Source organism: Elaeis guineensis, chromosome 7 (genome assembly GCF_000442705.2).
Source record: "Elaeis guineensis isolate ETL-2024a chromosome 7, EG11, whole genome shotgun sequence".
In the NCBI taxonomy this organism is placed as follows: domain Eukaryota; kingdom Viridiplantae; phylum Streptophyta; class Magnoliopsida; order Arecales; family Arecaceae; genus Elaeis; species Elaeis guineensis.
In genome coordinates this window covers 5,926,890-5,940,643 of record NC_025999.2, presented here as the reverse complement: position 1 = coordinate 5,940,643, position 13,754 = coordinate 5,926,890, and positions in this window count along the sequence as shown.

The window sequence follows — 13,754 nt, the reverse complement described above, 5'->3', positions numbered from 1 at the left end:
GTGAAACTATTGGACTGCTCTTTCTTTTTATTGCTGCTTCCTTTTCTTGTTTCATTTTCACTTTTTTTTTTTTTTCTTGGGGTTGGTGGGAGGGAGAGGAGTTGTTTTCTACATCCACTATCATATAAATGAATGTAGTTTTTGATCAAACAGAATGGACTGTTAACAATTTTTCTTATATACTCTAATTCTATATTTTCTGTTTCCCTGCATAAGTTGAAATACGTTTGGTCGATTTTTATTTTTCCATGGTGTTCAGATTTGTCGGTTAACAGCTCCACCTAATTTTACATCAAAGGAAGAGCGTTTTCACCCAAACATAGTTGACGAGTGGTGAGCTTCAGATGCAAATTACTACATGGGACACATAATGAATAAGAACAAGGTATTTAATTGCAATGAGACTTTTAAGAATGGTCGACTAAGGTGATCCAAATACTAAGGTTACACTCTGTTGATTATAAAATTGGCTTTGTTGGTCATATAGTTTCATCTGCTTCCATCATCTTTGACTTCAATCCTGTTGTACCGTGATCGAGTGGTAACTTGGGTGAAAGTTTATATGGTGGCCTCAGATAAACCCTTTGCCCACGTTGTTACCTCCCATGCTCATACAAATTCGCATCTATGTTGAGGATATTTTAGTTTACTTATCTTACAAAGAGGTCTGATCACTGCTCAGGAAACATACAAAGCTCTTTGTTATCCCTCCATGACTGAAAATTATATATATATATATATATATATATAGCGACTTTAGTGAGAGTTCATCAAGAAAAACCTTTGCTATTGGCACGTCCCGTGTATGGGGATGCACTAAATTTTATAAATTATATGATGTGTATGCATGGATATATGCATAATGAAAACTAAACTACTACCTCTGTTCTCTTTCTATTTTTTTTATTTCTTTTATTATTATAGGATAGCGATGAAAGAACCAACCATTTAAATCCATCCAATGCGTTCATAGTATGCAAAGATATAAATAATAGAATCACCTACAGTTAGAGAAGATGATAGGCATCACCTAGAGGCACTACCACTCAAGGAGTTAGGAGTTTCTAACAGAAATATGGAGTATATTCCTATTACAATATGATGGTATTTTAGGATTTTGGTTCAGGCTAAAACTTACTAATAAAAATATATCTTCTTTCTTTTAGCTTGCAAAGATACTTATGCTCCCATGTCAATAGTGACATTATATTTGCCTTTCATTTACCAGAAAAGCATAAGCTAACTAACTAATGAAGCCGAGTTTTAGCTGATTAAATAACAAATGTTTTAGGGTGTCGATCAATCACATGAAAGCTCCCCAAGCATATTTAACGTTGACACAAGCTAAATCACAAGAATTGCCCACTGCCACATGGTTGGAGAAACTTTTGTTCACAAGACCTTGTAAACACCTCGAATGGTAGTAATTTAGGTCAAATGTCTGGATTTTCAAGCAACAAAAACTCCGTAGCTTGGTGACAACGGACGGAAAGATCATGGGAGCTTCCCAATGCTAATCTATTTTGATTGCTTCCCAATGCTAATCCACCCAGGGGCTGCACTACTCATTCTTTAGACCACTGACCAAGTCTGCCAATGACACAGCAGTCGTACCATAATGTTTTTATCTTTTTGGGTTGTTTCATATGTACCTTTTTCATCTTTTATCCCTCCGGGGCTGATACCGCAAAACGGATGGACATCACGGCAGCGGTGGTCCAGATACAAGGGTGGCGTCGGCATCCGGCCTTTGCAAGCCGTTGGCTGACAATCGTGCCTGCCATTTTCATTTTGTTGTTTTGGCTCGATGGGAAGCGGCCAGCATTCCGACGGTGATGGAGAAGGGAAGACAAGATATCCGTCGGACACAAGATATCGAATAAGGGGGCTCCCACTTCTCAATACCGTCTTCATCATCGTCATCTATACCTGCATCTTCTCCCACCTCCTCCTCTGCTTCTACAGTCGTTGGCGCCATTGGCGCTGCTACCATTGCCTTCTCCAATCTACTGCCACCTCGGATCTTAAATCCCCTCCTCCCTCTGATGGTACCGTATCTTTCAGCTCCTCCTCCGACTACTTCTGCTGTTAGAATTAAACTTGATTTTTCTAAAATATCCTATAAATATAGAAGAAAAATTTTTCTAGAAGGCCCTACAAATATATAAGAAAGATTTCTCTAAAAGACCCTACGAATATAGTAGGAGGATTTGTCTAAAAGATCCTGCGAATATAGTAAGAAGATTTCTCTAGAAGGCTCTACAAAAGTCAAAGATTTTATTATGAAATTCTAAAATATCTAGTATGCAGAAAGTTCCATTAAATCCTATAAATATCTCTTGTTACTCTTTTCTTATCAGCAAGTGAAGTTTTCAAATTCAAGTCTTTCTTATTTACCTATCCTCTATTTTTTTCTTTTTCTTTACAATAGAATTTCTTCTTACTCTCTCTTAAGTCCATCAAACTTGATATCAGAGCCTCAAAAGATCCATGGCCTCCATGAACTTTGTTCAATCCCAAATACCCAAACTCACCAAAGACAACTATGATAATTGGTGTATCCAAATGAAGGCTTTGCTCAGAATCTTTGACGTTTGGGATCTTGTAGAAGACGGCTATATGAAGCCGATTGAAGATGAAGCAACGCTCACACAAGAGAAAAAAAAGTAAAATAAGGAGTCAAAAAAGAAGGACAAGAAAGCCCTCTACACACACTATCAAAGTGTAGAAAAAGGCACATTCAAGATCATCACAGAAGCCACAACATCAAAAGAGGCATGGGACTTATTACAAAAGGTACATAAAGAAGCAGAAAAGATAAAGAAGATTCGGCTACAATCTTTGAGGTCTGAATTTGAATCTTTCAAAATGACAACTGGAGAATCAATTTCTAATTATTTTTCAAGAATAATGTCTATAGTCAATCAATTGAAAAAAAATGGTGAAGAAATTACTGATGTTCGAGTTATAGAGAAAATTTTGTGCTCTTTAGATGCAAAATTTGACTTCATTATTGTAGCCATTAAAGAATCAAAGGAACTGGAGGAGATGACTATAGAGCAACTCATGGGCTCTCTACAAGCACATGAACAAAAATTTTCCAAGAAAATGGAGGAAAAGCCTATCGAGCAAATACTTCAAACAAACCTCACACTACAAGAGAAAGATGATCCAAAAGACAAAACAAGTTTCTGCGGTCGAGGCAGTGAAAGAAGAAGAGGAGGTGGAAGATTCCATCAAAATCAACCACAAAGAAGTCAAAGAGACACAAGAGACTTCCATGCCCGACATCATGGCAGAGGAAGATTTTCTAATCCTTGAGAAAGAGGAAAGTATGGACAACAAGCACCACATTGTTTTGTTTGCAAAAAATATGGACACTATGCTAAAGATTGTTGGTACAAAGATGATGCTAATTATGTTGATGAGAAAATTTATTTTACAAAAGAACAATAAGGAGCAACCCTACTCTTGGCCTACAACAGTACTATTAGTGTTGTCAAAAAAAGTACTTGGTACCTTGACACAGGTGCTAGCAATCATATGTGTGGCATGAAGAACATGTTTTTTGAGATGGATAAAAGCTTCAAAGGCTCAATGACTTTTGGTAACTTCTCTACAAAACCAGTCGAAGGGAAAGGTAAAATCCTTATCAAGCGCAAGATAGTACACAAAATTTTATTTCGGATATCTATTATGTTCCAGACATGCAAAGCAATATTCTTAGTTTGGGCCAATTGCTTAAAAATGACTATGACATTCATGCGAAAGAATTGGGTCTTTCTATTAGAGACAACAATAATACTCTTATTATACATATTCCTATGTCAAAGAATAGAATGTTTGAGTGGAGTTTGCATATTGATGAATTCTTCTTGTATGATGGCACAAATCTTTGATGACTATACTCTATGGCATCTTAGATATGGACACTTAAATTTTGATAGACTAAAACTTTTATCCAGCAAGAATATGGTGACAGGGATGCCTTGGCTGAAAATATCTAAAAAAAAATGTGAAACTTGCATAGTTGAAAAGCAACAAAGAAGAAGCTTTATTTCAAGAAGATCAAAAAGAGCAACAAAATCATTGGAGTTAATATATTCAAATATTTGCAATTCGATCAAACCAATATTCATGGGAGGTAACAAATATTATCTCTCCTTCGCTGATGATTATTCTATAAAGACTTAATTTTATTTGCTAAAAGAAAAAAATGAAGTATTTCAAAAGTTTAAAGAATTCACGTCTCTTATTGAGAAACAAAGTGGTTTTCAAATTAAAACTTTGAGATCGGATCGATCACAGTGACGAGTATTTGTCTAATGAGTTTTTAAATTTTTTCAAAGAACATGAAATTTTTCATTAAGTTACCATGCCTTATTCACCTCAACAAAATAGAGTTTCGAAAAAAAATAATATAACTATTTTAAATATGGTTCAATGCATATTGAAAGATAAAAATGTGCCTAAAGAATTTTGGAGAGAAGCAGTTGCTTGTGCAGTTTATTTGTTGAACAGATTTTTCTCAAAAAGGCTTGACAATATGACACCTGAGCAAGCATGGAGTTCATATAAGCCTAAGGTTGATCATCTTCACATCTTTAGAAGTATTGCTTATGTCAAAGTGCCCGAAGAGAAAAGGATCAAACTTGATAACAAAAGAGAAAAGTACATTCTTTTAGATTATGCTAAAAATTCAAATGGCTATAAGTTATATATCTTATTGCAAAGAAAGTGATCTTCTTAAAAGATATTAATTTTGATGAAAAGCAAATGTAGAGTTGGCAAAATAATAACAAAATACAAGAAAACAAGATATACATTAAAGAAGAAGAAGAACTAAAGCATCAAGAAGAAATTTCATCAACCCTACAATAAAGTCCAAGACATCCATCTCCACAAAAAAGTTCAAGTAGCTCATTCTCAAGAAGAGTACACAAAAGTCAGAGTATCCAAGAATTACTTGACATCACAAGGCGTCTTGATGCTAATGATTATATTATGTTTTGCTTTTTTACAGGTTGTAATCTAATTGAGTTCCATGAAGCAAATAAAGAAGAAAAATGGAGAAATTCTATACATGAAGAAATTTCATCAATCAAGAAGAACGATATTTAAAAACTGACAAATCTTCTCCAAGGTCATCAAGCCATTAGAGTCAAATGGGTGTACAAGACAAAGACAAATGCAAGAGGAGAAATTGAAAAACACAAAATCCACTTGGTGGTGAAAGGCTACAAACAACACTATGGTATTGACTACGATGAAATTTTTTCTTCCATTGTTTGAATGAAGGATCACATGCATAGCAAAGGATCTGTGTCCGAAACCTAATGCTCATTGAATCAAGCTGCCGCTAAATTAGGCCAAACCTGACTTTCGTTTCGATTGCTAATTGTTGTGGGATGGGCATCGAGGGCATTAAGCCCGAAAGTCCCATACCGGATATAATCAAGGGACTCTACTGCTTAAGTACTACCACTCCCCCTCTCCCACGTGAGGCACCTTTTGCGGGGCAAAACCGTGCGGGGCGGGGTGTTAACCGGATCAAAGGCCTGGGCCCCGTTCCAGAGCGAACAATACTTCACGTTGGGTGGAGGAGATGGGGTGTGTACGACTGGGCAGTAGACCTCAACAGTTGGCGCCGTCTGTGGGAACCCGTCCCCTACAATCAAGGGACTCTACTGTTTAAGTACTACCACTCCCCCTCTCCCACGTGAGACGCCTTTTGCAGGGCGGGGTGTTAACCGGGTCAAAGGCCTGGGTCCCGTTCCAGAGCGGACAATACTTCACATTGGGTGGAGGAGATGGGGTGTATACGACTGGACAGTAGACCTCAACACTAATGATCCTTCATAACTAGAAAACTTGTCCCACATCACTGTAGGCCAGCATTAATTTATGTTGTCCGACCCTAATTAAAGCTGCCAACGATTACAGCCAATAAAGATTTTCAGTGTTGATATGACCGCCCTAGGTTTTGAGTCATCCCCACATACTTCATATTTTGAGCAAGATTACTCCTTCCTTGTTCAAACAAACAAAAAAGGCCATAGAATTGTTTGGACATGCAACCAATTATACTACCAACACACATCAAATTTTAGATCAAACATTTGCTTAAAACATGACGGATGAAAGTTGTGATGATCTCTTGTCTCGCGAGTTGTTTTTTAAAGGTAAATGCTTTGTTTTGCTGGTTCGTGCACCCACAACCCAAAAAAAAAAAGGCCCTCGGTGCCCATGAAATATTAGCTGCCAGCAATTTAGTTTTCAAACCCAACCCTTTTGCATGGCACCACTTCTTGTGAATTACACCAATCCAATATTAGAAGAATTTCTCTTTTCCAAGACACAAATTAGCCCCTAGCTTACTCTTTGCAGAACATAAGCGAGAGAGAGAGAGAGAGAGAGAGGTGAAACAGAGACTTTGTATTACATGGTTATTATAACAGCTTCCCACGGAGTGGGCTACAGGTTTTCCTTTGAGATCACCTCAAGCACTTGCCTGAAGAGCTTAACATCACATGGTATCCTAAGTATCCCTTTCTGCTCGTACCCAAACTCTTGAGCAGCCATCTCCAGCAAAGCCGTGATGCATGGATGCTTGAAGAGCTTGGTGTGCACCACGAACCTTTCCATCTCCTCCACTCCCACCAGCACCGGCACGCACCCTTTCGGCGATCTCTTCGCCGAGCTTTCGCCGCCTCCACTGCAACCTTTCACCTTCTTCATATTGTTCACACTCTCTACTTTGAATCCATGCTTCTCCAATGCTCTTCATCAGGTACCTATGCATATTTTTATATATAACCAATACTCAGGATTATTCCATGGTTGACGTGGTAGGTCTGCCGAAGACGACTGTACATGTCTGTGGTCTTTGGAGACTGGCAATCTTTGACTTGCATATCGCCTTTGTGAAGATGTGATATCACCTTTTGTGCGGATGTCATGCTCTAAATTCTAGCCGCACGGACGGTAATGGTTTGGATAAATGGTCTCCCATTTGGAGCCGCATCACCGACGGTGGGTTGCCATTGAAGACTTTGACGTCACCGTTGTTTTAACTTGTACATAGCATTAGAGAACACATATATATATACGAGAACAAAATTTTCAAAGTTATTGCAGGTGCAGTGAACTTTAGCTTTATGCCAAACTCCACTAGACATGTTTGCTTGTTATTTTATCCTTTTATATCATAAGATTTTTTTCCGATCACCTTCTTCACTCATCTTTAACAATAATAATTAAAAATATATTTAGTTGAAGAGAATTAAATTCTGAAATGAGAATGAGAATGAATCTTCTATTTTAGCTTTTTGATCGAAAAAGTTTCATTCCCATTTAATATTTTTGAAGAAAATAAGAATGCCAAGTCCTTCAATATTCAATCTCTAATCTTTTCTAGCATCCACGTCTTATTCTCATTCTAATTCAGATCACCAAACACATGCATCAGAGGATATAGCAGCTCCAATTTTTATTCTGATTTCACTTCTAGCCCTAATCATGAATCAAATGCATGATAAGTATGTTTTACAAATTTATATCACTGATCACAAACATCTCACGAGAAAAGAATTACAAACTTCTAAATACATGATGATATTTTTGTTTGCTATAATGATCGTATACAATAATTTATAGTAATAATATTTGACCAACTACTCAAGACCTATCTGGCATGAAACCATGGCCGCTACTTATTGGGGTTAATTAAATTGGGACCAGAATGACTACCCTCGGGTACCGGCGGCTTCCGCGACTTGGAATAATGTGCGCTTGGAATCTTTGGGCTGCAAGCTACACTCTGGTTTGACTTCCGTGCATCCAAGAGGGCTTGTAAATCAGTAGTTTTACTGACTGTCCCTCTTTATTACTCGGTCATTTAATTTTAATCCTTCATCCGTATGTATCAGACAGGAAAATATTAAATAAAATTATAAATATTAAATATATATTAAAAAATAATTAAATAAAAATATTTTTTTATATTATGATATTTTGAATTATATTATAATATTTTAAACCATATTATGACATCCTGCATATAGAAAATCATAATTTGATACAAAATATCATAATATATTTTATGATATCATAATTTTTTAGATCATATTATAATATCTTGCATGTAAGAAATTGTAATATACCACAGAATGTCATAAGTTTTTCTAAAGAATAGAAATATTTTTGTCATACAAAATTTTTAAAAAAAAATGAAACTGTATGAATTAAATATGCATTGGAAAGCGATAACTATGTGAATCAATCACATAAAATAGTATGCTCTACGTTAGATTTTTTACACTACCCGCAATGTACAAAAAATTTCTCATAATAGAAAAACTTAACTAACTCAAAAATATCACTCAAAGCCAGTCAGCTGGTGTGGCCTTGACCACCCTATTGTTCTTTCCTCTCTCCTCCTCCTCCTCCTCCTTTTTTTTTTTTTTTTTTTTTTGGAACCCTGCTATCTGATTTGCTTCAAAATTACAAAACCTCCCTTGCATGAGCTTAATTTACTCTCTTTTTTTTTCTCTTTTTTAATAAAATCGAAAATGAGAATGAAAATGAATCTTCTATTTTAGTCTTTTGATCGAAAAAGTTTCATTCCCATTTTATATTTTTGGAGAAAATAAGAATGCCAAGTCCTTCAATATTCAATCTGTCACGCCCCGAACCCAACACCCGTGTCAGATACGTGATGGCCGCACACTCCTTAGAGCAAGCCCTAAAGAATATGCAAGGCCAAATTAAATCATTACAACCTTATCAACCATAATAATTTATTTCAACAATAATTCATAAAACCTTGCATAATTACAATTTAAATTTCTTCAATTTTCTGATCAGATACTATGACACTCTATTTATCCTTCTGCTCACCCGTAAATCCAGATCATAGCCAATCATAAGTATCCTGTAACTCTGAGAAGAAAAAGAAAGATGAAGGGGTGTGAGCTTTACAGCCCAGTAAGAATTCCCATATCACACTGATATAGTAATATAGTCTGAAAATAAGGATAAGCAATAAAATATAAAATCTCATGTTCAATGTCCAGAATAATGCAAACATCCATAAATTTTCTGTCTTATTAAAATAGATGCATCATCATATGTTAACAGGTGAAATACTTTTGTTCAACAATTATCTCATGTCTTATCTTTCATTTCTCTTTTCATAATCACATGATTTTTAACCTTTTTTTTCTGGCTCTGGACTATCCAAGTCTATACCTCAGTCATCATCCGGATCGAATCCACTTAAAAAGTCTTTCAAGACTGTCCCAGGATGAGCTCCTGGCCGGCTGTCTCACGTACGGAAGCCCGTGAGAGGCTGTCCCAGGCATAAGCTCCTGACGGGCTATCCCAGGCATGAGCTCCTGGCCGGCTGATCCACCTGTAAGCCAGTGGGGGCTGTCCCAGGCATGAGCTCCTGACGGGCTGTTCCACATGACAAGACTAGTCCATACCATATATCTCTTTCTTTTCATTTAATCATTATGTGTTGATTTCATCGAATCAATTCTGACTTGCATTATGATCAATTCAGATATGTCATATCCATATAATCATGCCATCAATCTCTGATACATATATATTGACATAACATACTCATGCTCAAAATCAAATAACAGTATCTCAGGTATAATAAATTCATCGATCTCAAATCCGACGATGCAAAATCAATAATGCAAGACCAACAGTAAAATAGCATATTTATAATGGTGATCATGTACAGGGATTCTTACCTTTATCGGTGACTGATCCAAGCACAGAAATCAATGTTCTTCTTTGATTTATGAATTCTTTAACAAAATATTCCACTCGATATCATTTGCAGACAATCATCTCTTCATAACCCTGATCCAATATAAAGATCATATATATGGAGAAAATTACCGATAATCGATCCTAATAACACAGATCAAGGACCTCTCTTAGGATTAATCAAAATTAGGATTTATCTAAGTATCTAGATCCTCCACTGATCCATAAGACTTCTAGAGAGAGAAAATCTATGAAGAGAGAAAAAATTCTAGAGAGAGAAAGTAGAGAGAGAAAGTGGAGAGAGAAACTTTCATATCCTTCCGATGAGGCAATCATGGTCGAGATCATCAGAGGTCCTATCAGGATGACTCAATATGAATCAAGTATTACAAATTTCGAATAGGATCGGATTGGGATCAGATCTACCGCACGAATTTCGGAGCAATCTCAGATCATCTTATTTTCATCTCAATTTTATCCTAGGGTTCATGATGCAATCAGAGAGGAAGAAAAGATCCTAGAGAGACAAAATCCATAAAGAGAGAGAAAAGTCTAGAGAGAGAATCTAGAGAGAGAAAATGTAGAGAGAGAAGGTAGAGAGAGGAGAGAGAGAAAATTTTTCTCTCTTCTTCTTTTTTTTATTTTATTTTATTTTTATTTTTTTCCTTTCTCTTTTTCTTTTTTTTTTTCTTTTTCTTTTTCTTTTCTTTTTCTTTTTCCTTTTTCTTTTCTTTTCTTTTCTTCTTCTTTTTCCTTCTTCTTTTCTTCTTCTTCTTCCTTTCTTTTCTTCCCGCAGCCTCCCTTGGCTGAAACAGGGGAAGACAGTTAGGTCCCCCCCTCAGTGGCTCGGGCTCCAACGGCTTAGTCGGAGATCCGGCAACAGGTGGAGGCGGCGGTGGGCAATGGACGGCCGGCGGCAAGATTCGGCCGGCAAAAATCAAAGGAAGATTCAGAAACAGGAGATTCTTTTACGACTGATTTTCGGCAAAGACGGTGGCCGGCAGTGAGGCTTTAGGCCAGGAGAGAAAAGGAAGAGGGAGAGGAAGAAGGGGAGGGGCTTACCTTGCTCCGGCGGTTGAGAAGAGCTCCGGCGAACCCTTTTTTCCCATCTAAGAACCCGCGGATCCTCTTGGAAAAATCCATCAATTTCTTAAAAATCTCTCCAAAACCAATTGCAGAGACATAAGAGAGGGAAGGAGGGTTTTATAGGAGAGATTTTCTACCTCTGATCGGACTCTATCGGTCCGATTTCATCAAAAATGGAGAGGAAGAAGACTCCGGTTAGGAGTCTTCCTCCTCCTCTATTTTTTTTTTTTTTAAATTCTGGGTTATTACACAATCTCTAGTCTTTCCTAGCATCCACATCTTATTCTCATTCTAATTCAGATCACCAAACACATGCATCGGAGAATATAGCAGCTCTAATTTTCATTCTGATTTCAATTCTAACTTTAATCATGAATCAAATGCATGATAAGTATGTTTTACAAATTTATATCACTGATCACAAACATCTGGCGAGAAAAGAATTACAAACTTTTAAATACATGATGATATTTTTGTTTGCTATAATGATTGTATACAATAATTTATAGTAATAATATTTGACCAACTACTCAAGACCTATCTGGCATGAAGCTATGGCCGCTACTTACTGGGGTTAATTAAATTGGGACCAGAATGACTACCCTCGGGTACCGGCGGCTTCCGCGACTTGGGAATAATGTGCGCTTGGAATCTTCCGTGCATCCTAGAGGGCTTGTAAATCAGTAGTTTTACTGGCTGTCCCTCTTTATTACTCGATCATTTAATTTTAATCCTTCACCCGTGTGTATGGGATAGAGAAGCATTAAATAAAATTATAAATATTAAATATATATTAAAAAATAATTAAATAAAAATACTTTTTTATATTATAATATTTTGAATCATATTATGATATCCTGAATCATATCATGGCATCCTTCATACAGAAAATCATAATTTGATACAAAATATCATAATATATCTCATGATATCATAATTTTTTGGATCATATTATAATATCTTGCATGTAAAAAATCATAATATACCACAGAATGTCAAAAATTTTTTTAAAGAGTAGAAATATTTTCGTCATATAAAATTTAAAAAAAAAATAAAACTGCATAAATTAAATACACGTTGGAAAGTGATAACTATGTGAATCAATCACATAAAATAGTGTGCTCTACGTTGAATTTTTTACATTGCCCGCAACGTACAAAAAATTTCTCAAAATGGAAAAACTTAACTAACTCAAAAATATCATTCAAAGCCGAGCGAGTGTGGCCTGGACCATCCGATTGTTCTTTCCTCTTTTCTTCTTCTTCTTCTTGTTCTTTTTTTTTTTGAACCCCTACTATCTGATTTGCTTCAAAATTACAAAACCTCCCTTGAATGAGCTTAATTTACTCTCTTTTTTTTAATAAAATTAGATTTTACTTAAACTCAGCTGGGAATGATACACCCATATAAATTAAAAAATAAAATATTCTAAAAAATTAAAAAAAAAAAAACAGAAGACGAGGTTCGTAATATAGCCCTCTAAGGTTAGCCACGTATACGGCCATCCAATTCAGCAACACTGTTCACTCCTCTAAAGATGTAGATGACCTCATGCGGCATCAGCATACTTCATCACCTGCAGGTTTTCGACATTTTTTTTTTTTTTTTCCAATATCTAAGAGGGGTTATTCCCATCCCATCCACTATCTAATATCCATCTTAATCCTTTTAGACCAAAGCCTAATCTCCACATAGATGAAGCTTTTCTTTTTTTCTTTTTGATAATCCAGATGAGTTATATCCGTCTAGTGCGAATATATCTAATATTATAATCAAAAAATAAAATATCATGAAAACAAATAAAAATTTGAGCAAGGTCTTCACAAAATACATCATGTGGTTGGCTATGAAAGGTGCCATCGAGTCCACACCATGTCTTCCGAGACACAAGCGTGACTCAAAATGAGATAAAGTTACAAGCAAGCATCCAAATGTCCATAAAAAAAAGGTATGGGCATCACAATCACTAATGTAACTAGGATCCAAATGACAGCAGACGCTTTCTAATTTGGTATTGAACACCCACCCCTTTTTCTAAAGTGGCAGTTTGGCTACCCCATTCCAACCAAAGTCGTTGGTGGTGGTGGATTAGCATTATTTTAATATTTTGGTTTGTCTTGTTTCCTGTTCCTTGGCAAGTGCACCTTGCCGTTGGGTAATAATATATTCTGAAATTGAGCAAGGTGGCGGTAGGGAAGAACTTCTCCCTCAAAAGAGAATCAAAAAAGATGGTGGGGAAGAGCTGCCGTATTTGTTGGGACAGCTTAAAGAAATTAGCCATCTTGACCCTGAAATGGGGAGTTTACTTCCAAGTCAAGGCATTCCCATTTCTCTTCTTTGAAGCATGAGATGGGAGTGCAGCAATATCAGTGGTCAAATATTACTGCATCCGTATCAAGTGAGTTAGTTTGAATTCAATGATCATCAACATTAGTTGGTTTTTCTGTTCTTTTTCTTCACTCCATTTTGATCTACAGAAAATTATTACTAAAAATAAGAAAAAATGCCACTCCATTATACTAACTATTGTAGATCTCAACTCTAAACTATACCAATATTAATTTGCATTTAGCATCTACTCCGAATCAATAGCAACTTAGGATCTCATCTAAAAAGATCAGTCCAAAGGTGTTACTTAGATTTTTCGATCCTATATAAGTGTTTAAGATCTTTCCGACAAATAATCAATATTGGACTAAATATACATATGCAAAGGTCTTCACATACTCTCTCCGTTTAAGCCCTAATATCTTCATCAGTATAAAGATCCAAATCTATATATCCATTCATAAATACTACGATCGGTCCGTAGTCAACCTCAATAAATCTGTGCTGCAGTATCCCCTAGTTCACATAAGTTATAGACTGGGTCGGCTTTAATTCCC